Below are 27,995 nucleotides of genomic sequence, written 5' to 3' on the forward strand. Positions count from 1 at the left end.
GCTACCCTGCTATTTTTAGTGTACTATCTTCCCCAGTACGGTTCTGTCTGAGACCCTAGGTATATACTTGAGTGGCTAGCGCATCCTGCTGCCTTTGCTGAGTGTCTACACTGCTATTTGATCAAGCTTGCGCAATTATACTTTCAGCTCCAGTGTAGACGTATCCTAAGTGACTTGCCCAAGGTCACACAGGAAGTCTGTGGTACAGAAGGGAAAAGGAACTGAGGTCTTCTAAGTCCCAAATGTTAACCACAGGACTATCCTTCCCATGAAAGGAGCCAAAGATTACACTCTCTAAAACTACGTATTTGTGAGTACTGCTGGTCAAAAATTCTCCTTCAAAACTGTTTTTGACAGAAAATTAAGCTTCTGACTAAACAACTTTTTTCACAAAAAGGGACCTCTTCCTGCAGATTAAGCCTCATTTCCTGGCCCATCATATGATATGAATCAGTATTATTATGGCAAAAATTTTGTGAACAATTCATATGCTGAAAGGAGGTTTGCATAAAACAGTAATGAGATAATTCTGAAGTATGAACAGATTTGTAAAAATCTAAATCTGTACATGGAAATTTGTAAACAAAAAAGCTAAATTCTGCAATAAATTGTTCACCGCACATAATTTTGCCCGTTCTAATGCTAACAAATAACTTTGCTGACAGAGCTAACTTAACATGATGATTTAAGAGATTTTCTTTCTTCACAAACAAACATTCAATAGTAGTTAGCTTAAAAAATAAAACATTTTAAATGCTTTTACTGGAATTCATATGCAAATAATTCATATTATAAAAAAATCATACAAAGGCCAGTATGTGTATTATATTCACATAAAGAACAATAGAGGTGGAAGGTTAGCGATCATATTAAAACCAGATTAGACACTTTGTTTGCAACACATTAAATAAAACTAATAAATATGCAAATTAGATTATTATTATGTAAATTGCACAATTTCAATATTCTGGTGAAGAACGATATCAACAATTTCAATTAAAAATTACAGTTGTCTACGTATTATAGTTTTTGAGCAGGAATTACTTGACAGCATCTAAAATGTTGAGAAATGATTATTTCTTTATTACATTCCATTTTACATCAACTCCAATCAGAAGCTAAATGCTATTATAGAAACGAGTGTAAAAGCTGTACTAGACAGTTATATTTCCTACAGCTTCATTCATCATAGAAAGTGTCTTATGAAATGAATCTCTTGAAGAAGACAGAAACTTTACTGTTGTCCTTCTGGTAAATTCTCCTTCAAAGCAAATATTTTCTCTCTCTCTTAGAAAAGCTTTCGTTTCTTCTTATTTCTGTTTGAGAAAGAAATGCAAACAGTAATAATGGGGATGATGTTTTAATGGGATCTTACTATTTGGTTTTATTCAAATGCATTTTAATCCCACTCACAATGCCTCTTAAAAGATTTTCATAGCAAAATGGGCTAGCCTTCGCACCCACTGACAAGTGATCATCTAAATATTTTCGTGAAATCTTTAGAATGTTGAAAAATTTCATATTGATGGCTGTGCTATGGTAACTAATAGCAATTCGGACATAGTCTACAGTGGAAATCAAGTGATACAGTGAGCAAAGAATTCTAAAATTGTATTGATAGGAAGCTGACATTGAATCACTGGTGGAAGACTGTTTATTATTTAATGGCAATATGAGTCTCTATGTTCCCCTCTGCTGCATTATGTGCATGGAGAACAAAAGCACGGAAACATTATGCAAAATATGAGTGGTAGGCAAGGCAGAGGAAACTGGTTATTACTTATCCACCCCCACCAAGTAACCACATGCAGGGTCACTGCTCCATTTCTGCAATAAACTGGACACAGTAGGGAAAAAGATGAAAAGAAAGGGAAAGGATCCATGGAACCTTTCTGTTCTACAAGGTATTGTTCCATTGGAAATCACTAATAGAATCACTGTAGGATCTGCTGGCAAACTGTTTAAATTACTGCTGCCCTGAGTAGCATTAATTCACCTTATGTGCCACTGGTGGGCTCACATGGTAGCAGGTGGTGGGTCAGCTAATGGTATCAGTTTGGTTTTGATAGCCATGATGTTATTGCTAATGATGGGATTAGGAGGGGTTCAGAGGCAGGGAACTTGTGTAGATAATCCAATATACCAAGATCTTCCTCCACTTTTTACCCCTGCCTAACACACATCACCCCAGCCCTGCCTCACTGTGGGGATGGTTTGGAAAAAGGAATCTTTTGAGCTCCTAAGGTCAGGCGTTCCCTTCTGTGATTTTGAAATGGAAAGGAAAGATATCTCATGACAATTTACAAAATGTTAGTGAGATCTGTGAGGCTAATGTCACATGTTTCAGTTCTCATGTTCTACCTAACTAAGGGCTAACCTCTTCTCAGACTACATGCCCACACAAGCTTAAGAGGGAGTAAGAAAATCTGCATGAGTTACCTGGAGATAAGGTTCAGGCATGAAGGAATGAGTGTGAGCTGGGCTCTGAGCCAAATTCTCTCTTAGGGCTACTGTGGAGAATGGTGTAACTTATACAAAACCTCTTACTCCAAATTATACCTAAAGTCAAATATCAGTCCACTCTGAGTATTTAGTTTCAAAAGATCATGGTGGAATAGTGACACTGGAATAAACAGGTCAATTTGCATACTGATGTGTAAGTGTTCACTGTCAAATCTAGTTGCAGCTTAACAAGGGCATAATAGTCATAGGTTCAGTTAGCCGGCCAATTAACTATATGGATTTGCTATGTAAGGTCCAATTCACTGAGGCATTGTAGTCATAGTTCAGGGATATCAAGGACATGATAGGGCTTGGTATGACTGGCAAGTGTAACTATTGAAGATAGATTTACAGTCAGATATTTGCATAATAAAGAGACAGATGGAACAGGAGCAGGCAGAAGAGGTTTTAGGTTTAAAGGGTGTTAGTAAAAAAAAATCATTCTTTTAGTGAAATCAGTTTGAATAATACAAATGTTGATTAGTCACTACATTTCTCTGGGCCAGAGGGAAGAGATTGTATGAGCTAATGGGTGAAGATTGTTATCAATGGCTGTAAAGGTTTTCCTGAGATTGCTTTTTTCAGCAGCAATTAACCCTGAGTATAAAGAACTTTGCCCAAATGCCACTCAGATAAAGGTGCTGATACTCTTTCCAGGAAAAATAATGAACTTAAAATACAGAGATCCTTCATTGCCACTTAAGCTTTTGACTAGAGGTAGATGCTTTAGGATCATTTGTATGTTTTCAGAGAGAAATGCAGGACAAAAGCACTTGGAAAAGGAACAATGTAATCAGTAATATGAGTGAGATTAATGTGGTAAAGATAATCAGCAGTTTCTGTCTGTTGACCAAACCAGTGAGGATTGGATTTTACAGAAAAAAACAGAAGGACAAAGAGGACAAAAATAATGGCTACTTAGCCCTGGTCTACACTACGAGTTTAGGTTGAATTTAGCATCATCGTTTTAACCCTGCACCTGTCCATATGACAAAGCCATTTTTGTCAACTTAAAGGGCTCTTAAAATCGATTTCTGTACTCCCCTCCACTGAAATCAACCCTGCTAAGTCGAATTTGGGGTAGTGTGGATGCAATTCAATGGTAATGGCCTCCGGGAGCTATCCCAGAGTGCTCCATTGTGACTGCTCTGGACAGCACTCTCAACTCAGATGCACTGGCCAGGTAGACAGAAAAAGCCCCACGAACTTTTGAATTTCATTTCCTGTTTGGCAAGCGTGGCAAGCTGATCAGCACAGGTGACCATGCAGAGCTCATCAGCACAGGTGACCATGGAGTCCCAGAATTGCAAAAGAGCTCCAGCATGGACCGAATGGGAGGTACTGGATCTGATTGCTGTATGGGGAGACGAATGATGTTCGTCCATCGTTATCGATGAAGACCTCAACAACTCATTCTTTCGATGACCGGGCTCTGTGCGTCCGAAGATGACTGATCAGTCCAATTCGGGTGTGGAACATCCTATCACACGTCGGGCAGACATGTAATGGCACTGTCGATGATGTACGAGCAGCTCTGGACTTGCGCAGCTCATGCTTTTTTTCAGCCTTAGCCATATGCCTCGCCTCAGAGGTATTACTGCCTGTGTGAATGAGGCTGCACCATGCTGGATGGTTCAGTGCAAAGGTTTCCCATGTGGCAGTGTTGATCTCGAAGGACTTCAAAGAGGTCTTCAGCGTGTCCTTGAACCACTTCTTTTGTCCTCCATGGGAGCGCTTTCCCTGAGTGAGTTCTCCGTAGAAGAGCTGTTAGGAATGCGTTCGTCTGACATTCTCACGACATGTCCGGCCCACCTGGTCTGGGCTCTCATCAGCAATGTGTGAACTGACGGCAGACTGGCTCTAGTAAGGACATCAGTATCGGGCACTTTGTCCTGCCATCTGATTTTTAGAAGCTTTCGCAGACAGGAAATGTGGAAGTGATTGAGCCTTCGTGCATGACTCCGATAGACAGTCCACGTCTTGCAGGCGTACAGCAGAGTTGGAAGCACCAGTGCTCGGTAGACCTTCAGCTTCCTTGGTAGGCTGATCCCTCAACGTTCCCAAACGTTGGAGCGCAATCGGCCAAATGCAGAGCTGGCTTTAGCAATTCTGCAGTTTACTTCATCATCGATTGACACTGCTCGGGAAAGGGTACTGCCCAGGTACGTGAAGTGGTCCACTGTCTGAAGTCTCTGTCCATTTACAGTGATGGACGGTTCTGAGTACGGAGCGTGGGGAGCTGGCTGGTGCATGACCTCAGTCTTCTTGATGTTAATAGTGAGACTGAAGTTGTTGCATGCAGTTGAAAACTTGTCCATACTGGCTTGCATTTCTGGCTCTGTATTAGCATTCAGAGTACAATCATTGGCAAAGAGAAAGTCTCGAAGTACAGTTTCCTTCACCTTGGTGATGGCACACAGTCGCCTCAGATTGAATAGTTTCCCGTCAGTTCTATACTTCAGGCCTACTCCTTCAGTGCAGTGTTGAAAGGCATCAGTCAAAGTGGCAGAGAATATCATGCTGAACAAAGTGGGTGCTAAAACACACCTTTGCTTGACGCCGTTGGTGACTGGGAAGGTCTCAGATGTTTCACCGTCATCCAGGACACGAGCCATCATACTGTAATGAAATGGATGTACCATTCGTATAAATCTGTCTGGACAACCAAATTTCAACATGATCCTCCACAGGCCCTGACGACTGACAGAGTCAAATGCTTTCGTGAGGTCCACAAAAGTTGGGTAGAGTTCACGATTCTGCTCTTGACATTTCTCCTGTAGCTGACGCACAGCGAAGATCATGTCAATAGTCCAATGTCCCTTGCGGAAGCCACACTGTGATTCTGGCAGTAAGCCCTTCTCCAGGTGAGTGATCAATCGGTTCAACAGAACCCATGCAAGAACTTTCCCCGCTGTAGAAAGCAGCGAGATTCCACGGTGATTGTCACATACCTGGCGATTGCCCTTCCTCTTATAGAGGTGCAAGATGGACACGTCTCTATATTCTTGTGGAATGGTTCCCTGCTTCCAAAATGACTGAAACGGCTCAGTGAGTTTCCGTAGCAGCACGGGTCCACCGACTTTGTACACCTCTGCTGGTATGGCATCTGACCCTGGGGCTTTGCCACTTGACAGCTGATTGATAGCTTTCTTCACTTTGTCCTCTTCTGGTGAAGCGTCCATGGAGTCATTGACTGCAACCTGGGGCATCTTGTCAATAGCCTCATCATTGATGACTGAGGGGCGATTGAGAATTGCTTCAAAGTGTTCAGCCCATCTCTGGAGAATCTGCGTCTTCTTTGTAAGGAGCACAGTACCATAAGAGTTCAGGAGGAGAAAGCTCCCAGAAGACTGTGGACCATAGAGTGTGTTGAAGGCTTCATAAAACCGCTTATAGTCATTCCTGTCCGCATATGCCTGCTTTGGCACTCAGCCACAAGTCCCGCATTTTGCGCAGTTGGTTCTGTACTGTTCTGCGAGCGTTGATAAAGACGGTCTTCTTTGCCGCTGAGGATGGATCGTTTTGATATGCACGATGCAGGCAGTGCTTCTCAGCAAGTAAGACCTGGATTTCTGCATCATTTTCGTCAAACCAGTCTTGCCGCCTGCATGTGGAGGGCCCCAATACCTTCAATGCAGCTGTATGGACAGTGTTGCTGAATCACTCCCAGTTTTTCTCAGCGTCATCTTCAATACGAAGATCAGCAAGCTCATTCTCTAGGTCTTCCACTAGATTTTCAGTGATGCGGCTATTCTTCAGCTTCGACACGTTGATCCTTTAGAAAGCCTTACAGCCTTGTGGTCGTCTCTTCAGCATGATACGGAGCTTCATTTTGGATACTCTGAGCCTATGATCCATCCAACAGTCAGCGCCACATATAGTTTTTGTAACCCTGATATCTTGTCTATCCCTTTTCCTGATGATGACATAATTGATCAAATGCCAGTGCTTGGAATGGGGATGCATCCACGAAGTCCTGTTACGGGTAGGAAGGCGGAAGACCGTATTGCTAATCAGAAGGTCATGTGCTGCATAGGTTTTCAGCAGTAACAGGCCATTGCTGTTACACTTGCCCACTCCATTTTTCCCAATGACTCCTTCCCAGGCTGCGGCATCGCATCCGACTCTTGCGTTAAAATCGCCAAGCAGAATCAGCTTGTCTATGCGGTGCAGAGTATCTAGTTCTTCGTAGAATTTATCCTTCACATCCTCTGGGTTGGTCATTGTAGGAGCATATGCGCTGATCAAAGTAGCTTGTTTTCCCTTTTGAAGCTGAAGCTGCATTGTCATGAGCCGGTCATTCATACCCTTGGGGGAACTGGCAAGTTTCCGAAAAAGATGATTCTTGATGGCGAAGCCAACCCCAGACTCTCATCGCTGCTGCGGCCACTCCAGAAGAATGTATAGCCACCGCCTGACTCGGACAGCTGTCCTTCATTAGCAAGGCGAGTTTCGCGAAGGGCTGTAATGTCAATGTTGTAGCGTGCGAGCTCTCTAGCGACAAGTGCTGTTCTTCTCTCCGGTCTGTCTGCCGTGATGTTGTCCATTAACGTGCGCACATTCCATGTGCCAATAGTGATTGATGTCACTCTAAATTTTGTTTTTGTTTGACTGCTTTTGTGGGATCCCCACCAACCACGGTATGCTGGCCGGGGTAAGGTGAAGCAGGCAATGTTTACGGCACCTTTTCTAGCCCCCTCCTCATACTACAGAGGTGAGCAGAGCTCCACTGCTGCTTCGGTCAGTGAGGAACGACCATTATGCCTGAGCCCCCTATGTGCAGGTCCGCGGCTACAGCTCCCAGTGTATCCACACCTGCTGCTTTGTCGCTCGCCACAGGACTTGATATGATGTAATATGATACGATATGATGTCGAGACTTGCGCGTGAATTGGATTAAAGTGAGGGAGAGTTGTGTGACATCAGCCTCATCTCTCTTCCTAGTTCCTATCTGTATCCAGTGGCAGGACAGAAGTCAAGACGGCTGGAGATAGGGCAGGGCGCAGTGGATGACCAGGACACCTAAGTGTCTTGTTGTGCTCTTAAGCGTTCCACAATGCTTGCTGTCACCGCCTTCCTGACCATTGAACCAGGTTGCCTCAGTCAGCCGGCTCCAGCCTTCGCATGCAATGGGTAGACAGGCCCTAACTTACCGAGCGTCTCATACTCATCGGCTACCTCACCTGGTTTAGCCCGCCAGTCGAGACGGTCTCCGGGGTGTGGCCGCTGTCACATGCTGACAGCTACTTGGAGCCACAGGTGAGAGCTCGGTGTCAAGTGGGGACCAAAGTGGATGAGCTACTCCAAAGAGTAGGACTGCTCCCCCATCAGAGGTACTACCCCTCCCTGACAGCCCCATACAGCCCTGGGGAGACGAATACGTGCTATCAGAACTCTGTTCCAAAAGACGAAATGCCAGAATATTTGAAAAAATCTCCAATGTCATGAAGGACAGATGCTATAACAGAGACCCGCAGCAGTGCCGCGTGAAACTTAAGGAGCTCAGGCAAGCCTACCAAAGAACCAGAGTGGCAAACGGCCGCTCCGGGTCAGAGCCCAGACATACCGCTTCTATGATGAACTGCATGCCATTCTAGGGGGTGCCCCTACAACTACCCCACCCCTGTGCATGGACTCTGTCAATGGATTCTCACGCAACAGGGATGCAGATTTTGGGGACGAGGAAGATGATGAGGAGGAGGTTGAAGATAGTGCACAGCAAGCAAGCAGAGAAACCATTTTCCCCAACAGCCAGGAACTGTTTTTCACCCTAGATCTAGTACCCTCCCAACCCACCCAAGGTGGGCTCCTGGACCTTGAAGGCAGAGAAGGGACCTCTGGTAAGTGTACCTTTGTAAATAGAATACATGGTTTAAAAGCAAGCGTGTTTAATTATTAATTTGCCCTGAAGACTTGGGATGCATTGGCAGCCAGTACAACTACTGGAAAAGTCTGTTAACATGAATGGGGATGGAGCAGAAATCCTCCAGGGACATCTCAGTGAAGCTCTCCTAGATGTACTCACAGGTCACCTGGTTGAAATAGGGGAATTTTATTAAGGGGACATTCAGAGGTGGTCATTCCTGTTGGGCTTTTTGCCTGTGGCTTAACAGAAATCATCCCTGCTGTTAGCCATGTGGTCGGGGGAGGGGTGAAGCGATCATCCCAGAGAATTCAGTGTGTGTGGGGGGGTAGTTGGGTTTGTGCTGCACATTAACCCGTAAACCGCAGCCTCTCCTTTTAAATGGCCAACCCATTTTAAATGGCCAACCCAACGGGTGCTTGGTATGGGAAATGAGGGCGCTGCTGTTTGAAACCACCCCCACATGTTATGAAGGTTAAAGAAGCCAAAAGACTGTGGCTTACCATGTCTGCCTGCAAGCATGAATTCTGTTACCCGCCGGCCCTGCGTGTGTGATCTCTCACACCAAACCAGCAGGCCCTCAATATAAGAGGCAAAATGCGACCTTGTAAAGAAAGCACACGTGCTATGTAATGTTAATAGCTTGAATCACCATGAAAGAGTCTACCCATTGTTCTCTAAAATGTGTCTTTCTAAATACTACTCTCTTTTTTTTTCCTTCCACAGCTGCAAATGTTTCAACACTCCCCTTATCCTCTCCGTCCCAGAGGGTAGCGAAGATTAGAAGGCGAAAAAAATGCACTCGCGACAAAATGTTCTCTGAGCTCATGCAGTCCTCCTATACTGAAAGAGCCCAGCAGAGGAGGCAGACACTGTCAGAGTGCAGGAAAGCACAAAATGAACATGAGGACAGGTGGCGGAGCAAGAGGAGAGATGGTGGGATCAAGATGATCAGTGTGATGAGAGGAGGCAGGAAGCAATGCTTAGGCTACTGGAGGATCAAACTGATATTCTCCGGCATATTGTTGAGGTGCAGGAAAGGCAGCAGGAGCACAGACCGCTGCTGCAGCCCCTGTGTAACCAACCGCCCTCCTCCCCAAGTTCCATAGCCTCCTCGCCCAGATGCCCAAGAACGCGGTGGGGGGGCCTCCAACCACCCAACCACTCCACCCCAGAGGACTGCCCAAGCAACAGAAAGCTGGCATTCAATAAGTTTTGAAGTGCAGTGTGGCCTTGTCCTTCCCTCCTCCACCACCCCACCAGGTGCTTCCCTCCTCCCCCACCCCTCCTGGGCTACCTTGGCAGTTATCCCCCCATTTGTGTGACGAATTAATAAAGAATCCATGAATTTGAAACAACAATGATTTTATTGCTTCTGCAAGTGGAGATCAAAGGGGGGATGGGAGGGTGGTTGGCTTACAGGGAAGTAGAGTGAACCAAGGGGTGGGTTTTCATCAAGGAGAAACAAACAGAACTTTCACACTGTAGCCTGGCCAGTGATGAAACTGGTTTTCAAAGCTTCTCTGATGTGCAGTGCACCCTGCTGTGCTCTTCTAATCGCCCTGGTGTCTGGCTGCGCGTAATCAGAGCCAGGTGATTTGCCTCAACCTCCCACCCCACCATAAATGTCTCCCCCTTACTCTCACAGATATTGTGGAGCACAAAGCAAGCAGTAATAACAAATATCGGTTTCGCTGAGGTCTAACCAAGTCAGTAAACTGCTCCAGCGCGCTTTTAAACGTTCAAATGCACATTCTACCACCATTCTGCACTTGCCTAGCCTATAGTTGAACAGCTTCTGACTACTGTGCAGAATGCCTGTGTACGGCGTCATGAACCATGGCATTAAGGCGTAGGCTGGGTCCCCAAGGATAACTATAGGCATTTCAACATCCCCAACGGTTATTTTCTGATCTGGAAAGTGAGTCCCTTGCTGCAGCCGTTCACACAGACCAGAGTTCCTAAAGATGCAAGCGTCATGTACCTTTCCCAGCCATCCCACGTTGATGTTGGTGAAAGGCCCCTTGTGATCCACCAGTGCTTGAGCACCACTGAAAAGTACCCCTTTCGGTTTATGTACTGGCTGCCTTGGTGGTCTGGTCCCAAGATAGGGATATGCGTTCCGTTTATTGCCCCACCACAGTTAGGGAATCCCATTGCAGCAAGGCCATCCACTATGACCTGCACATTTCCCAGAGTCACTACCCTTAATAGCAGCATCTCAGTGATTGTGTTGGCTACTTGGATCACAGCAGCCCCCACAGTAGATTTGTCCATGCCAAATTGATTTCCGACTGACCAGTAGCTGTCTGGCATTGCAAGCTTCCAGAGGACTATTGCCACTCGCTTGTGAACTGCGAGGGCTGCTCTCATCTTGGTATTCTTGTGCTTCAGGGTGGGGGAAAGCAAGTCACAAAGTTCCATGAAAGTGCCCTTACGCATGCGAAAGTTTCGCAGCCACTGGGAATCATCCCAGACCTGCAACACTATGTGGTCCCACCAGTCTGGGCTTGTTTCCCGGGCCCAGAATCAGCATTCCACGGCATGAACCTGCCCCATTAGCACCATGATGTCCAAATTGCCAGGGCATGTGCTTTGAGAGAACTCAGTGTCCATGTCCTCATCACTCTCGTCACCGCGCTGCCATTGCCTCCTCGCCTGCTTTTGAAGTTTCTGGTGCTGCATATGCAGGAAGATAATGCACGTGGTGTTTACAGTGCTCATAACTGCCGTGGTGATCTGAGCGGTCTCCATGCTTGACGTGGTATGTTGTCTGCCGAAAAAAGGTGTGAAACGATTGTCTGTCGTTGCTCTCATGGAGGGAGGGGCGACTGATGACATGGCTTACAGGGTTGGCTTACAGGGAATTAAAATCAACAAAAGGGTCGGGTTTGCATCAAGGAGAAACACACACAACTGTCACATCAAAGCCTGGCCAGTCATGAAACTGATTTTCAAAGCCTCTGTGATGCGCAGCATGCCTTGCTGTGCTCTTCTAATCTAATCGCAAACAGCCTAGTCAGAAAACAGTGCCAGCGAGCTTTTAAACATCCAAAGGCACATTCTACCACCATTCTGCACTTGTTCAGCCTATAATTGAACTGCTCCTTACTACTGTCCAGGCTTCATGAACCATGGGAGCAAGGGGTAGGCTGGGGTAGGTGCAACCGCGCGGTGCTGCCGGCTGGGAGAGCAGCCTCAGGCAAAAGCCTCCAGCTCACATGACATTCCAGGCAGGACTGAATCTCCATTCGATGAAACTTAAAGAAGAGAATGACCTGGAGTCATTCCCATTTTTGTCTAGGTGCCCCCGACTCACCTCACCAAGGTTGGCCAGGAGACCCCGACTGACCTCACCAAGGTCAGCCAGGCGCCCCCGACCGACCTCACCGAGGTCAGGAGCATCCACGAGACGACGACGACGGTTAACAGTTGTATTGCACCGTCTGCCACCAGCAAGGCAAGGCAAGGCAAGGAGATGCAGTACCGTGTCTGCCAGCAGCACCCAGGAGACACACAATGGCAGTTAGCTGAGCGGGCTCCATGCTTGCCGTGGTATGTCGTCTGCACAGGTAACCCAGGAAAAAAGGTGAGAAACGATTATTTGCCATTGCTTTCACAGAGGGAGGAAGAGAGGGAGGAGGGCCTGATGACATGTACCTAGAACCACCCACGACAATGTTTTTGCCCCATCAGACATTGGGAGCTCAACCCAGAATTCCAATGGGCGACAGAGACTGCAGGAACTGTGGGATAGCTACCCACAGTGCAACGCTCCTAAGTCGTCACTAGGCTCGGTACTGTGGATGCACTCCACTGACTTAATGCGCTTAGTGGGGACACATACGATCAACTATATAAAATTGATTTCTAAAAAATCGACTTCTATAAAATCGACCTAATTTTGTAGTGTAGACATACATTTAGAAATGAAAATAGAAGGTAGAGCTCACGATTGTCTGATAGGAATATATCTATATAAAATAAAGAGATTGGCAGCAAAAGAATTGTGAAACTGTACAAAACATCTCCTGAAGTTCACTGAAAAAAATGCATGGAAGGTAGGAAAAGAACAGAATGAATAATGTGCATATCAAAGGATTTAAGTTCCAAACTCTACACCCAGGAAATCTGGGTTTTCTCTGCTCTGCCACAAGCTTCCTGTGTGACCACTGCCAAGTCACTGGGGGTACGTCTACCCAGCAGTTAAACACCTGTGGCTGGCCTGTGCCAGCTGACTGGAGCTCACAGGGCTCAGGATGTAGGACTGTTTAATTGCAGTGTCGACGTTCAACCTTGGGCTGAAGCCCAGGCTCTTGAATTCTCCTCGTCACAAACTTGTACACAGTAATTAAACAGCCGCACAACATGAAGCCTGTGAGCCCTAGTCAGCTGACATGGGCCAAACATGGATGTTTAATTGCTGTGTAAACATACCCTTAGGGTAAACTTTTCAAAAGGTACATAAGAGCCAAGTGATACTTGGGTTCCTAATGTCCTAAAACACTTTTGAAAACGGAACTTACATGCTTTTGAAAATTTTACCCTAATTCTTTCTGGGCCTCAGTGGTGATGAGCCAACAAAGTACCTGGATAGACAGGTAGATGGAACACCTTTCACTGGGCAAAATATTTTCACTGAATTCTAAGTTCACTAAAGCACGCATTTTTCGGGGCACAGAATTATTGAAGAATTTGGGTTCAATTCAGAAATAGTTTCAGCCAAAAAATACTGAAAACAAAAATTTTGAAAATGTCAAAAGTTTCTTTTGAAAAAAATCAAAGCAAACTGTTTCAAAAAGGTTGTTGAAAAAGTCATTTGACTCAACATTCAAAATGTTTAATTTCAACTTGAATTAAGATTTCAGTTTTGCATTTTGTCCAATGAAATGAAAATGAAATGAAAAAAAATTCAGTTTCAGTTCAAAACAATACATTTTTTCCCCATTTTTTTTATTGTTTTGTCTGCTCTATACCCAACAGAACAAATAGAAACCTTTTCTGAACCTTTTCAAATTTCAATATATCTTTTTTGAGATGGGGCAACCACATCTGCATGCAGTATTCAAGATGTGGGCATATCACAGATTTATATAGAGGCAATATGATATTTTCTGTCTTATTATCTATCCCTTTCTTAATGATTCTCAACATTGTTCCCTTCTTTGACTGCCACTGCACATTGAGTGGATGTTTTCAGAGAACTATCCACAATGACTCCACAACCTCTTTCTTGAGTGGTAACAGCTAATGTAGACCCCATCATTTTATATGTATAGTTGGGATTATGTTTTCCAATGTGCATTGCTTTGCATTTATCAACAATGAATTTAATCTGCCATTTAGTTACCCAGTCATCCAGTTTTGAAAGATCCTTTTGTATCTTTTCGCAGTCTGCCTGGGATTTAACTATCTTGAGTAGTTTTGTATCATCTGCAAATTTTGCTACCTTGCTGTTTACCCCTTTTTCCAGATCATTTATGAATATGTTGAATAGGAGTGGGCCCAGTACAGACCCCTGGGGGACACCACTATTTATCTCTCTCCATTCTGAAAATTGACCATTTAGTCCTACCCTTTGTTTCCTATCTTTTACCAGTTACTGATCCATGAGAGGACCTCCCCTCTTATCCCATGAAAGCAAATTAAGTCAAAAGTCAAAGAGCAATTAATTATATTATATTTCAACAATGTCTAATTTAGAAAAAAAGGATTTTTGCTTTCAAAGGCTCCTAAATTTAGACTAAAATTGTACTGGATGGAAGGGGAAAAAATCAGTTCTAAATGCAAGAATTTCACTGGGAACTTTCTTCCTATTTAAACTTTAAAGTGTCAGGTTTCAGTTGCTAGGTGTTATTCTATCCTGTCCTCTGAAAATAGCTGGTCTTCTATTTGGCTTTTCAATATAATGCAATAAAATTATAGAGAGCCCTTTATAAAAGTTCTGAGGGTGTTTTAAATAAAGAAAACAACACCATTGCTGTATTTATTCAACTTTGAAGGGCTCTGGCTTATTCAGTTTAATCTAGGAATGGAATCCATAATCAGCAAGCATAATTATTACCACAGGTGTGAAATCATTTCATACTATTTTATTATAGTGTATTAATAATTCTTTAAGTATAATTAGTATGCTATTGAAGATGGTCTTAAATCGGTAATGAGAACATGACAGATAATCAGCACTAGCAGATCTGTGTGAATGGATGGGGCAAGGGAAGATCAGAGGGGAAAATAAGAACACATTCTCAGTGGAGGTTTTGTAATTAAGTAAAAGCACCTTAACATCAACAAGGGATTTCACTGTGCACCTATGGAGAAAGGCAAGGCCAAGAATTACATTGGTGCAGAATCAAGAAAAATATAAGCTGTCATGTTCATTTGCTGGAGCCTATGGATGACATCCTCTGGGACCCATGCAATGCTAAAATCCAGTAGTCAAACCTAAAGATGGCATAGTTACATAAAGTTATGTGAATTGTACATTATGGAGGCCATTATCTAGGATAGATACTGCAGTGTAGGGGTTGAAAAAGAGTGCAAAGCAGACTAGGCTGTCATAGACCTAGCCATGAAAACCAGAGTACATTAATGAAAACTCCATCAAAATGGCAGTCTATCAGCATTGAAAAGCATGGGATCTACAGCCGCCTTGTGTGTCATATCAAGGCACAAGTGGTATTGGTCAGACGTAAACTTACCCTAAATAAAGGTAAATTAGAATCAAACCAGACAACAGCTGCACCAGCAAGTCCCACGGTCAGTCGAAATGTGGAAAATTCCATGGCTGATAGCATCAAATGCTGCCAAGAGAAACAATGGAAGCTAAAGACAGATACAGAAGCATTACAAACTTGGGAAGTAGCAGAGGAATCTTGAAATCAAATCTTTTCAAGTAAGCCACAATTTTAAAAGTAAGGATAACTTGGAAAAGGGGACCCAGATTACCCCTGAGGACATTGTTCTTCCAGCACAAACATACATATGCTTCAGATATTGCTATTTCCAATTAATCAGAAAACACCAAGGACCAGATTTAGGGATTTAGGCACTTAAATAGGCATATGGACATAAGCCTAAGTGCCACTAACATTTTCAAAGCCGCAGCTCAGGTGCTACCTAAGCCCCCTAGGTGGCTAAGTTTCCACCAGCCAGCATTTGCAAAGGAACTTGTGCACTGCTGCAACTCATAATAAGCTGCTCAGAGTCCTAGCTCGAGCTGAAGTCCCAGAGGCTCTGAACCAGGATTTTTTAAACTAGGTTAAGATATGCCTATCTCACCCAGGTGGCCGTGAGTCTATAGGCATGCTCTGAGCATGTCTACAGATCTGATCTCTGTGACACCATACAGCCGGAGGGCAGGAGGCAAGCTACAGATAGCCGAAGGGGCAGCACAGCACCCTCACAAAAGACAGCTATGGACACAGGAAAACATAATGCAAGTGTTGGAGAAGTATCAAGTATGTACGGGTTGTGAAAAAAAGTCATAGATGTATGCTGGAAAAGTGTTCTTCACATGGGTTTGGGAGGCAAAGCATAGAACCACCCTATCCCACACAAAGGGCTTGGCTACACTTGCCGATGTAGAGCACTTTGGGTTAAACCAGCCTTCGGAGAGTACACTAGGGAAAGCGCTCAGGCTGTTCACACTGACAGCTGCCAGCGCACTGGCGTGGCCACATTTGCAGCATTTGCAGCGGCATTGGGAGCGGTGGATTATGGGCAGATATCCCAGCATTCAAGTAGCTGCAACGTGCTTTTCAAATGAGAGGGGGTGGCATGGAGTGCGTTATGTGTACGTGGGAGGAAAGAGAGAGTGGGTTTTTGGAGTGCTGAGAGTGTGTCAGCACACTATCTTGTAAGTTCAGATCCCCCTAGCCCTCCTGCCTCTCTCTCTCTCACTCACTCACTCAGTAAACGTTTACTTTGCCCTGTTGCAGATAAGCAGTGGCTGTCTGAAACGGAGTTCTGAAAAGGCACTTCCGCATTCCTCAGCCGATTTCACAACAAAGAGAAGAGAGGCCGCTTGTCTTAAGGGGATTATGGAGCATTTCCGGGGGTCAATCAGAGCACAGTAACTTAACTCCCCGTTTACACTGACCCTGAAGTGTCTCATCCAATACGCAACAGCTGTTAATCCTCTCGGGGAGGTGTAGAACTAGGAGCACTCCAGCCAGGGAGTCAAAGTGCTCTACGTGCCTTGCCAGTGTGGACGGGGAGTAAGGTAGAGCACTCTGGGAGGCTTTATTGTGGTATAAAGTGCCAGTGTAGCCAAGTCCAAAGGAATGAATGTTTACCTGTTGGACTAGCTTGGTTACAGATGGAGAACAATGAAAGTACACATGCATATAAGTGAACAAAGCCAAAACAAGAGGGGAGAAGACCATTTAACATTCACACGCGGGAACAGAATCCGCACCCCAGGAAGCCTTCCTGGCTCTTGAGGCAGAGACAATGGATTTTGGATAGTATAATAAGGGGAGCAAAAAAAGATATTTTAGTTATCTATCACTGAGGGGACATTGGGTATAGCACCCTCTAAGCCTGTGAAAGTTAGATCCCCTAGCCTGGAGGACTTCAAAAGTTTTTTTTTCTCTTACTTAATTGGCCTCTCAGAGTTGGTAAGACAACTCCCACCTGTTTATGCTCTCTGTATGTGTGTATATATATCTCCTCAATATTTATTCCACTCTGTATGCATCCGAAGAAGTGGGCTGTAGTCCACGAAAGCTTATGCTCTAATAAATGTGTTAGTCTCTAAGGTGCCACAAGTACTCCTGTTCTTTTTGCGGATACAGACTAACACGGCTGCTACTCTGAAACCTGATAATTTGATGTAAGTAAGAAAACTGCTTAGGCAAAGATTGTAACTTGCTAAGATTAAGTGTTAGTCATTAGAAAGTGTGTCTTGTTTTGTTTTGTTTGTAACCTCTTTTTCTCTTGCTTAGCAACACTTGAGTCTCTGTTCTTTGTTAATAAACTTGTTCTTGTTTTATTACAAAACTATCTCAGTGCTGTGCATTAAAGTGAAGTGTGAGTCTTCAGCTAAGCTAACAGGCTGGTGTGTGCTCCGCCTCTGTGGGCAGAGAACTTAATAATTTCTGTGAGCGTCCAGTAAGAGGGACTGGATACTGCAAGGAAATGTCACCGGGGCACTCAGGAACTGGGGTTCACTGATTATTATTAGCAAGGCAAAGTTTAGACTGGCAGAGTCTTGAGGAGTTTGCTGGCCAGGCAGAGAGGCTGGTACAGGGATAGGCAACCTTTGGCATGCGTCTCGCCAGGGTAAGCACCCTGGCGGGCCTGGCCGGTTTGTTTACCTGCCGCATTCGCAGGTTCGGCTGATCGCGGCTCCCACTGGCTGCGGTTCACCGCTCCAGGCCAATGGGGACTGCGGGAAGCGGTGCAGGCCAAGGGATGTGCTTGCCGCCGCTTCCCGCAGTCCCCATTGGCCTGGGACAGCGAACGGTGGCCAGTGGGATAAATACATTTGTTAGATTTTAAGTGATCATGGTAATCTTTATACAAGAGTATAAACTGTTTTACAAGTAGCAAGCTTCACAATACCTCTGTGAGTAAATAAATGAGTATGAGATATGTGAGTTTTGCCACCCTCATATAATTTTAGAAAGCTGATGAAAATATACTCAGGAGCCTGGACATTTAAGTACAAAAGCATTAGCGGGAAGGGATTACAAGGACAGCCGTGTATCACCAACAGTATAGAAATTGATCCAGAAGCCAGCTTAATTGTTTTCTAATATCCAACCTGAGCGACTTAATATGAGTTTCTTCTCTGTAAACGAACAAGCTGTATCTGTCAGAAAGAGCATTCCATCATGAGCCATTTTCAATTGAAAGATGAGAAGAACAGTAATGGAACACGGAAGAAGTTGCAGAAAGGAAATATTTATTTCACCATCCACGTGGCTGGAAATGAAGTGAGTCAAAGACACAGGGTCTGATAATGATAAGCTTTTTAACCATGTCTTGAATGATAACTTTCTGGGCCTAGGTGATCAGTAACTCACAAACTACATTAATGAAGTGATAATGGTATATCTGAGAGGCGAATCTGGACTATGGTCGTTGAAGTAACAAAGTATGGCTTGTGGCAAATTTTAGATGTGCCAGTCTTTATTTAGATCATGCACTGTATATTGAGAATACCTACTGTACCTATTCTTACTGGAAAGGAAATGAATAAAACCTAAAAAAATCAAAAGTTTTCCCCCAAATCTTGTTTGAAAATTTTTGAAATCACAATTATTGCTGAGGTCCACCATCATTCATATAGTCCAGGCAGGATCACTGAGTATACAATGATCATGATCAGACAGTGGTGGTAATGGGTTTAGGGGAACACTTGTAGTGCTCCACTCCAGCAAAAGAGTCATATGTAGGGCCCTACCAAATTCAAAGTCCATTATGGTCAATTTCACGGCCATAGGATTTGAAAATTGGTAAATTTCATGTTTTCAGATGTTTAAATCTGAAATTTCATGGTGTTGTAATCGGTGGGGTCCCAACTCAAAAGGGGATTGTGGGTGGGGGGGTCTCAAACCTGCTCTAGGGGGGTGACGGGATTGCCACCCTCACTTCTGTGCTGCCTTCAGAGCTCAACTCCAAAGGCAGCAACCGCAGAGCTTCCTGCAGCCGCAGGAGGTTCCCAGAGGTGGAGGTAGGTCTGAGCTCCCACCAAGAATGGCTGTGCAGGAAATGAACAAGTCCTGTCCCTCCCCAGCCCAGCCAGAGCTAGGAGCCCCCTTGCTGGGGCACTCCTAGTAGCAGAGGGAGATCGGACCCACCTCCACGAGCCTCTTCCAGCTGCAGAAACCTCTGGGGTTGCTGCCCAGTCCCAGAGCATCCTGAAGCAGGGGAAGGCACCTGGAGACCAGGAGGTGGGTCTGAGCCCTCCCCCCTTTGCCTCCAGCCTGAGAGCGGCTGTGCAGAGGATGGACAAGTCCTTCCCTACCCAGCTCAGCAGAGCTAGGAGCCCCTTGGCTGCAGTGCTCCTAGCAGCAGGGGAAGATCGGATTTCACGGGGAAGGCTTATTTCATGGTCTGTGACGTGTTTTTCATGGTCATGAAATTGGTAGGAGCCCTAGTCATATGGAATACTTCAAAGATCAAGGAAAAGGGAAGAAATAGGTGGCTTTATAAATTGTCTGTACAATTATATTCTTATAGTATTACTTTGTCAGGACTTCAATTCTAATGAACTAATCAAAGAAGATATCACACATTAGGCACCAGCTCAGACAGGGTGTTAAAATATAAAATATAATAAGATTCTGCAGGATGAAATCTCTCTAGTTTATTCGTAGAACTAAAGCAAACCAAGTGAAGACACCTGGCTATATTCTATTTTTATGCATCTTTTAACCATGACAGCTGGTCTTGTGTCTTCCAAGTTGTTCAATATTTAAAAGCCATCAATACCTAAAGTGTTGGAATTCTAGTCCTGAAAAGCTTAACTTGGTTTGTTCTTTCTGCAGTCATAACTATCAAGACAAGCCAATATTTTTTTCAGTCATGTGCATTATGTGTGCAGCACTGACATGATTCATTGGCATGCTTCATGACTCATGAAAAAACAGCTCCTGTTTGCTTCCACCAGGCAATTTTAAACTTTTAGGGTATATTAGTATCTCTATTGTTCATTTGGAATAGATGGAGCCTTTCTTGGAACCACAAACCATATAAATAAAATCAGTTGATGTACCTGCAATAGAGTGTAATGACAAATGACAACAATCATACTGGAATTCAGTATCAACAACAAATAATCAAACACTGAATGAACCTGACAGAAAACCTTTAAAATGTTGCCAAACTCTATTTGGATAAGTTGAATGTTTACAGCAAGCCTAATGATTTCATCAGTCTTAATTATTACTGTGGCTTGGTGAAAGATTCACATGCACTAAAAGTAATGAAGAATGTGTCAAATGTTTGAACAGGAACAATTAACTTCTGCCCAAATGTTTATTGTTTTGCAAATAATCAGAAACTGGGGGAATTGATGGTAATTGCAAGAGAAAGTCTATTCTATTGTCTGCATTATACCAAAATGATTCCCTTACACAGCAGGTTAGAGTAATGAATTCTAGAGTTATAAGCATTGTGTGGTCTATTTCCAGCCTAGAAACTTATATAAAGTAAACTTTAATTACTCTTATATGATTAAAATAGAAAAAAATGCTCAAAGCTGACAAGCTCACATAAGACATTTTGCTTCCCATGACACATACAAATGGAAGCAGTAAGTTTTGTAAAGATGAGGAAAACTCCTTTTTGTTTGTCTTTATCTATGATCTCATTTGAAAAAAAAATAGTGGTCCAGTTTTTATTGCTGCTGATCCTCATTTTCTGTATTAAACTCCTCAGTTTTCCCATAAGTTGTCATTCTTATGTTTTCCTCCTCATCACTTTTGTAAAGGTAGTGCTCAGGCCAACAAAAATAAGTCTGGACACATGACTGCAGACTGAGAAATTGCTGCTTTATTTAATTGCATCACAACACATTTGAGGCAGGGAGAGAACTTCCACTAAACAAACAGGAAGTAAGGGGTGGGGAGTGGAGCCTGGCTCCAACACATAATACTCTAAGTAACCCCATTAACACCTTGATGACTACTATAGTATGGAGTATAGTGAGTTGAATAATATAGCTAGGCTTGGAAGGATTCAACTTTTGTAAATTTTGGTAAATATTGATTTCACAAAACACACAAATCAATGAAAAAATATTGTAATCTATAATAATAAAAAATTACAGATAGGCACAGAAAAATGCTGTTTGAGAACTTATTAATTTGATTTAAAGATATTTACTTTGTGTATTTTGATGTAATCTTGACAATTTATAGTTTAATAGTTATAAAATTTTTACTTTTTTAATCTCAATGGCAACTGTAATTAAATAATTATTTTCTGACCCCTTCCAGTTGTCTGACCCCTCCATAATTTCCTGCAAGTGTGAAAATTTAATTCAATAAAAATAGGGAGGGGGAATAATTAAAAATAACCTACCCAGAAACTAGTACCATGTGAATGGAGGTTTCCCCACATACTATTCTGATCAGGTGGGATGTGTCTGTGAGTGTGAAAAAAAGTCTGTCTGGGAGAACAGACAAGGAACTGGCAGAGACTCAGCGGTAGAGGGAAAAAGCTAAGCCAGAACTTGTAAGCATGACCCTGGGAGAAGTTAAAAAGAGAACTTTTGGGTTTGGTGCTAACTAAAGAGATTTGGGGCTGTAAGCAAAGAAGCTGTCTCCTGATTTTAGTTCCTGCTGTGTATGGTGAAACAGGTGTTTGTACATTCCTTCGAAATAAACAAAATTGCATCATAGAAAATACCAGACTCCATCATCAATTTCTACTCCAAACTGGAATATTCCCAAGGCCCTGAACTTTGACACGCTGCTTGGGTCAAAAAGGGGCAAACTTGTTAATAAAGCTGGAGTAAATATATTAAATTTACATGCACTATATAAAAATACACATTCACATCCTAATTATAAAATTAATCTTCCTCCTCAGGCAATATAAAAAAATGCATGATGGTTTGCTGTGGTACCAGTATAAAGATTTTATCAGCATGAGTTTCGATGGCTGCATTACTCACCTTAGCTCATCTCGGGTGTTGGGAAAGAACATCTGGAAAGAAGCAATTTGTCTGTTTTAGCTTGTGATTACCTTAACATTGGAATTCAGTGCAGACTACAGAGCACAAATGTAATATGTCCCATGCAGGAAGCTTTGCTACATGAATGAATGCGACATTCTGCATTAGCTGAAGATTCCAAGTAGACATCAGGTATAACTCTGAATAGAACACATTTCAGTAATCCAAGATGAAGGTGATGAAGGCATAGATGAGTATGAAGTAATCTGGACCTCGGAGAAAATCACACTCTCTTTGACAAGACCAGATGGAAAAACAAACAAACATACTGTGACGGGTTCAGTCACAGAGACCCCCTTGGGACTGTCGCCTCATGTGCTGAAATTACCTCTGAGCCCATTTTCCCTGCCAGTTTGGGACTTCCAGAACCCTGTCTTGTTGAGCCAGATATGCTAGCCTGCTGCAACACAGACCCAGGGTCTGGTCCATGCCCCCAAAGCTGCAGACTAAACTGAAAACAGCTCAGCAGGTTACCTGCCTCCAGCACCCAGACACCCTGTTCCCAATGGGATCCAAACCCCAAATAATTCCGTTTTACTCTGTATAAAGCTTATATAGGGTAAATTCATAAATTGTCCACCCTCTATAACACTGATAGATAGATATGCATGGCTGTTTGGTCCCCCAGAGAGTAATCACTTGCTCTGGGTTTATTAATAAACAAAAGTGATTTTATTAAGTATCAAAAGTAGGATTTAAGTGGTTTAAAGTAATACTTTGTTTTGTCTGTTAAGTCACCAAGCAAAATAAAACAAAAACACACACGTCTAAGCCTAATATATTAAGAAACTGATTACAGGTAATATCTCACCCTCAGAGATGTTCCAATAAGCTTCTTTCAGAGACTAGACTCCTTCTTAGTCTGGGCCCAATCCTTTCCCCTGGTACAGTCGTTGTTAGATCCAGGAGACATCTCAGGTGGTAAGCAGGGGTTTTCTCATGACTGGCAGTCCCTTTTGTCCTGCTCCGCCCCCTTTTATAGCTTTGGCACAAGGCGGGAATCTTTTGTTTGTGCTTGTCCCCACCCCTACCTCATCGATGGAAAAGTACAAGGATTAAGATGGATTCCAGTATCATGTGACATGGTCACATGTCACTGTAAGACCCCTAGTCTCCATTCTTCCTGGGTTGGCCCACATGTACACAGGAAGGTTTGCAGGTAAATAAACCATTTACAATCAATTGTCCTAGTCAATGGGAGCTAAATCATCATTAATGGCCCACACTTTGCATAATTACAATAGGACCTCAGAGTTATACTTCATATTTCTAGCTTCAGATACAAGAATGATACATGCATACAAATAGGAGGAATATATTCAGTAGGTTATAACCTTTGTTATGATACCTTACAAGAGACGTTTTGCATAAAGCATATTCCAGTTACATCATATTCACACTCATAAGCATATTTCCATAAAACATATGGAGTGCAACATCACACATACATTCTGGACTGTTGTTGGAAACTCTGTGAAGTAGCTGTTGTCGTGCAGTAATAAAGGATGTGGCTGCAGAAAGGTCATCCTCCATTTTGGAAGAACGAGCTCAGAACTGCAGGGATAAATCAGGGGACCGTGCACTGGGTCATATACTGCTAGAGCAGGTTGAACATTTTTCATCAAAACTGCTTTTTGAGGAGAAAATTTCCATTTTTGTCAACAATTTTTGGGTTGTGTGAAAAAAAATCATCATTTTCTTCAAAATAATTTGTGGAAAATAATATACATACCTGACAAGCTCTATATCCAGGGCCGGCTCCAGGCACCAGCTTCTCAAGCAGGTGCGTGGGGCAGCCGCTCCGGAGAGTGGCGGCACGTCCAGGTATTTGGCGGCAATTCGGCGGACGGTCCCTCACTCCGCCTGGGAGCAAAGGACCTCCCGCCGAATTGCCGCCTCAGATCGCGATCGTGGCTTTTTGTTGTTGTTGTTGTTTTTTGTTTTGGCTGCTTGGGGCAGCCAAAACCCTGGAGCCGGACCTGTCTATATCATGTTTGAATAAAGGAATAATTTAATTGTTAAATACAAGGACTTGTTGCATTAATGCTGAGAGCAATACTTGAAAAGCAATCAAGGATCCAAGAGGTGCCCTAGACTATGAAATTCTTCTCACTCAAGGGTGAAATTCATCCCTGCATAGAGAACCAACATAAAGCCTGTGAAACTTTTACACTCTCTAAAGCAGGGGGTCTCAGACTTTTGTACTGGTGACCCTTTCACATACCAAGCCTCTGAGTGCGACCCCCCCTTATACATTACAAACACTTGTTTATATATTTAACACCATTATAAATGCTGGACAAAGCAGGGTTTGGGGTGGAGGCTGACAGCTCGCGACCCCCCATGTAATAACTTCACGACCCCCTGATGGTCCTGACCCCCAGTTTGAGAACCCCTGCTCTAAAGAAAGGTTTAAGTGGAACCTATGTGTATCATAGGCCTCTTGTCGGATCTCTGTACAGAGGTAAATTTCACCCATGGGGTTTGCACATGCATATGAGCTAGCAGGATAAGGACATATCTTTTATGTCTTTAAGAAACATGGTGGGAGGTAGCAAAGGAAATATAAGCCACCATTTTTCTACTAGAGGCTTAGCTATTGCAATCATTTTAAAAGCCATAAACCAATACATACAGTTGTTGCTCTGCAATGCAGATAATAAGGTTACAATTTTGAAAGGAAATTATTTGTGCTGTTAATATTTAGCAGTTTATATTCAGTTCAACATCCATGCCTCAACTTCATTTTATATTTTTACATAGAATATTGCTTTAACCCTTAGAACATTGCCTGAAACAAGAAAATATTTTCCACAACAAATATGATCAAACTGAAACACTAGATTCTGTAAACAAAGACAGAAAACATTACTACATTAAAACAAAAGCGTGTGATAATGACTGACATGACAAGCAAACTTGAAAAAAAAATGCTGTAGAATAACCTCACACCACTAAGAGACCTCTAGAGCATTTTTAAATGTCTGATCAGTATGAATTACGAATGTTTGCTATGTATCAGAGGGTAGCCTATGCATCTGAAGAAGTGAGGTTTTTACCCACGAATGCTTATGCCCAAATAAATCTGTTAGTCTTTAAGGTGCCACCAGACTCCTGAATGTTTGCTGTTTTTGTTGGTTTCTTCTATAAGACTGATCAATGACCTGCCTAGCAAATGGCTAGCTGTGTTTGCACAAGGACAATCTAATCACAAAAAATACGGTGCAGCATTTGTAAAATCCAAACCCTTATCGAAGCTAAAGGAGAAAGGCCACAACTTCTACCATAGTGAAAAAAATTTAAACACTTATCAGCCCTCTGCAGGAGAGGACTCTGCTGGCTCTGCATTTGCTAGAAAAGTCATTCAATCTCAGCTCCTTTAGTTGGGGTGTGTTCATTTTTCTATATAAAAGTAAAAGGCTACAAGTAAACATAACAGTGCAAGTCAGAAGCCAGGCAGTAATAAGCAAACTACTCATGATGAACAGAACTTCATAATAAATATAACTGAGGGAGTTATAGCAGATTAATCACTGTTTTGCTATTGTGAGCCACTTTTCAAATGCAGACAGACACAGACAGGTGGCCAGTGGGTGGACGCAAGCCTGGAGGAGGTGGCAAAGGTGACTTTAAACCAACTTTTTTCCCCTTCAGATTCTGAGCCATTTGTGGGTCACAATGGCCCTCTAAATAATTTATGCAGTTGGAAGGACTGCTGTAAACTTCAGCAGCCTCATAATTGCTGTCTATGGGCATCTCGATAAGCCAGAATTGCTCCAAAATCTCTGTCATTCTTTGCTATGGCCTGGGCCCCAGCCCTGTCCCTGCAACTTGTGAGGGAGCATGTGCAGGATAGTGGTATATAAAGAGCATAGAGAAGGAAGACTCTTTTCCACTGGATATAAGAAATACTGAACACTATGTCAGCAAATAATCCCCTCTAAACCAAAAATGAGGATAACAGAATATAAAAGTGACTGGCAAACTCATGGGTGAGCTACCTACACTCATTCCTCTCTAAAAAGCATAATGGTAAGGCAACATGACTGGTCATGAAACAATCTCTCTGGTTAAGTATTTTCCAAAATCATGAGTTTTAAAAATAAATATACTTGGGGTTTGTTTTACTTGCCTTCTGGTTTTTGAGCCTTTAAAGTATACCTGGTTCATGTTTCCTACCTTTTCACAGCCATGAGGGCTAGAAATTTACTTCTCTAAATCAAAGCTTAGAATGCCAAGCAATCACCTGACTCCATAAGCTGGAACTTTAATTAAAAAGCAAATATTGTGAGACTCACCAACTCGCACGATTTCATTGCAACCCCTCATTCGCAATACACAAAGATATTTTAAACACAAATCCCCAAAATTTTAGAACCTCAGAAATTGGAGGGGGATTCCTTTAATGGGAGCGAATTGGAAATGATGGCTAGCAGAGGACTGCCACAGCTTTAGAGGCATTTCAAAGAAAAAGCAAGGATCACACAGTTCTTCAAACTGCTATGAGGGCTTCCTGGCAACTGATGTTGCTTTAACCATTCTAATCCTTGTGTATTTTAGAAGGTTTTAAAATTTTGTTTTTAATATTTTGCTCAGGGTGTTTTAAGAAAAAAAGGAACAGAATTGTGATGAAATTGGAATGAGTTCAAGAAGACTTTTCTTTTAGAATTTTTAAGTGGTAGATTTAAATATATATTTAGAATCTTGAATTCATTCCCCATGAAACTATGCCAGTTTTAAGACAGATCATAGACCTTGACTTCTTGATACTGTATTTAAATATATATTTAATTTTACATGGATTTCATGTTTAAAATACAAAACAAGCTTTCACTTTGCCTTTAAACACCAATTAAAATATCAGATCCCGATCTGATATATTAATAAAATCTAATGAAATGTGAACATTTTAAAGAAGCAAAGCAGTAATTTAAAGTGGTGGTTATAGCTATCACCATAGCAACAATGACAAGAAAAGGAAAGCTACCTCTTCACTTCCCATGTTGGCGTGCTTATAGAATTAGCTTTAATGGACTACATTATGGTTTATTTCACTCCATTATAAAAAAAAGAATGCAACATATGTTCAGATCCTACCAATCTTTGTTCCTTTTTTAATTTCAAAACTATACATAAGTACACTAATTCTAAGCTGTAAGATGCATCTATTATATAAGGGCTTACTTTTTTTTGTTAACAATAGCATTGAAGATATTGATCATGTTAGAATGCATAATTAAAGGACATAAAAGGGAAACCGTTAATGTCAGGTTAGAAGCTCATTTGACAAGCTGAAGCAATACTAGAGGCCCAATAGCGACCTACGTGCTGAGCACCCTCAACCACCAATGCACATCCACTTACCACTGACATTTTGGTAGTAATGTCAAATTGTAATGTCAGCCACTTTCAGGATTGCGGTACAACAACTTTTTTCTTTTTAACTACATGTCTAATCTTAAAAGAAATACTTCTACAAATACAGTTGTTACCATGAAAAAGTCAACTCTGGTTCTTCAAAGATCACGGTTGTGTTACCCGGGGTTCTTTCAACCCAAAGCTCTTGGTCATTTTTACTCTGTGCGAGGTGGCGTCAGGAAATAAATCAGGGAGACACGGCCATCCGACCGATGGATGGCTGGCACAAACAGGACAACATAAGAGTTCTTTCACTTAAAGCTAAACTTTACTTAGTCTCAAACACTTACTCACGTCTGCAACAGATTAGTAAAACACCCCCAACCCTCGATAATTACTGAAGCTGAGTGTGGCTCGAGTGGCACAGCGGCAGCCTTGTGGTGGCCAAATCTTTCGTCTGCCAGTGGGGACCGCAAGATGTATCCAGAGGGAGAGTCCAGTCCTGAAGAGTCCAACTACCTCAAACTTTTCCTCCTTATTTATACATTAGTAACACAATGACATGTCCCTTAAAGAAAACTT

General features: G+C 42.8%; 1 long non-coding RNA gene across 2 annotated transcripts; it reads right to left on the bottom strand.

Annotated features, from left to right (window-relative positions):
• Nucleotides 1-60: 60 nt before the first annotated feature.
• LOC112059081 (uncharacterized) lies at nucleotides 61-27,995 on the bottom strand. Of its 2 annotated transcripts, none has more exons than XR_006176231.2 (3): nucleotides 27,764-27,995; nucleotides 15,067-15,168; nucleotides 61-1,316 (listed from the first exon to the last, which is right to left on the bottom strand). It is a non-coding gene; the product is annotated as an uncharacterized LOC112059081 (long non-coding RNA). The 2 variants fall into 2 exon arrangements; XR_006176232.2 differs by having other exon boundaries at nucleotides 27,768-27,994.

Source organism: Chrysemys picta, chromosome 3 (assembly GCF_011386835.1).
Source record: "Chrysemys picta bellii isolate R12L10 chromosome 3, ASM1138683v2, whole genome shotgun sequence".
In the NCBI taxonomy this organism is placed as follows: domain Eukaryota; kingdom Metazoa; phylum Chordata; order Testudines; family Emydidae; genus Chrysemys; species Chrysemys picta.